Here is a 2,125-nt window from a genome sequence, read left to right on the forward strand (position 1 = left end):
TGGCTGCCACTGATGCCACCAGGCTAACTCCTACCAGGACTGCCAAGGTGGCTGACCTCTTTGTTCTGGTTCCTTCTGTCCCTGTGGATAAGACATCATACACCTCTCCTGGTGTGTATAGGGTTAGTTTGGGGATGAGAATGACTGGAGCACAGGTGTCCTCAATCTGTGGAGAGATGCAGGAGTATATTTTGGAAGAACAGAGAAAGAGCAGTCCCGAGGTTAGAGCAGTATTTTCCTTAATTGTGACATCTTGGCTTGATGAGTGTGGTCATTTAGAGGTTTGTGGAGTCCAACACTCTGTTTTGTTAAGAAAAAGGGGAGGGCCAAGCATGAGCCCATGTACTAGAAGTTCCGGAGAACACTGAGTAGTGGCCTGCGGAGTAACATTGTAAACTGGGAAAGGGAGGAGAAGTGAGCCCTGCAGGGGGGCACAGAGAAAGCAAGTGGAGACATTAGCATTAGAGAAGTTTCTCAGGAGATTAACTGATAAAGTGAGAATGCGGTCCCAAGAGAAGCTGCAGGGGGCATTGAACCTTTGAAGCTGCTTCACTGGAGAATGGGAGAGAAATAGAAAGGGACAGCTTTTGCATGAGATCCCTGCCAAGTAGGGGGGTTGGGCAGCTGGGCATAACCAGGAAGGAGTGAGTTAAAGGCACCTTCCAGAATACACAGGCTAAGGGTCCTGTTGATTTGGGGTTGTGAGGCTTCCCATCAACCCCAACCACAGAAATCTGTGAGGGAAAAACTTTACCAGAGTAGGAAGGGAGAACTGACCATGATGCACCAGTGTCAATAATGCTTACCCGCCACCATGGCTGAAACCCTGGCCTCTTCCACTGTGATAATCATAGAAGCGGTGGGGGCCGAGAACCCAGGGCATCATCAGTCTTCAGCTGCCAGGCCCCCATTGGTGTTTGGAGTGTTCTTGGGAGGAGCCCTTAGGACTGCAGCCATAAGCTGGTACTTTTGCTTGGACAGGGTAAGCTTGTCTGCCTTCTCCTGTTCCTCTTGGTTATAAAATACTTTAAATGCCGTGTCCAACAGATCTCTCGTGGGGGTTTCAGGGCCCTTGTCTAAGTGCCTAAGTTTCCTTCTAATATCTGGAGCTGATTGTAAGATAAAGTGGTGGTGAAGCATAAGCTGTCCCTCTGCAGACTCTGGGTCATACTTGGTATACTGAACCAGAGCATCTCATCAGTGAGTCTGTCCATAAACTGAGCTGGGTTTCAGCAGAGCCCTGAATAGTCAATCTAAGCCTTTCAAAGTTAACTGCCTTAGGGGGTGAAGCTCTCTGAAGACCTTTCAGGAGGCAAGTGATCATGTGGTCCCTGGCTGCTCTACCTGGGGAAGGTCCTGCCTGACCTCCTGGTGGGGTTGGTAATCCCACCCAGGGTCCTGAAGGGGAACTGCCTCACTGCCAATAGGGTGAGCTTGGTTAGTAGAATGAAGCTCATTAGCATATTCCTGTGGTGTTGTCCAGACCCTATGTCTCTCATCAGGGGTGAGGGTAGACTGGAGAATCATAAAGAGATCATGCCGGGTTAGATCATAGCTGAGATATTTAAACTCTTGCATGAAGTGAGTAGGATTAGTGGAAAAGGGACCGATTTTACACTCCAGTTGAGAAAGATCTCCAAGAGAGAAAGGCACATGGACTTTGACAATCCCTTCCATGCCTGCCACCTCCCTAAGGGGAAAAATGCCATGAGAAGGGGCCTGAGACTGGGTGTGGGAACGGGTATGGGTTGACACAGGAGGGGGTTGGGAGAAGGCAGAAGAGAAGGAGAAGGGGAGTCCTGGGAGGAAGCCGAAGTGGGAGAGATGGGAGGGGTGTCCTGTCCATGAGAGGATGTAGGGGCAGGGGTGTCTGAGGCAGGGTCTGGAATTGAAGTAGAAGCAGATAAAGGAGGGGTAAATGGGGTATTTGAGGTAGAAGTCAGAATGAGGTGTTTAAGATTTTGGATTTTCTTGAATAAAGGGGAATTAAGAGAGTGAGTGTCAGACTCAGAATGCTGAGGAAGGGAGGGGGAAGATTGCAGAGAGGGAGTTTGAGGCGGAGAAGGGAGGGGAGTTGGGCTGGCCCCTGGACTGGAAGGCAAGGGAGGGTATAGTGATGGGAGGG

This window comes from Nannospalax galili, unplaced genomic scaffold (assembly GCF_000622305.1).
Source record: "Nannospalax galili isolate Female #2095 unplaced genomic scaffold, S.galili_v1.0 scaffold87, whole genome shotgun sequence".
NCBI classification, from domain to species: Eukaryota; Metazoa; Chordata; class Mammalia; order Rodentia; family Spalacidae; genus Nannospalax; species Nannospalax galili.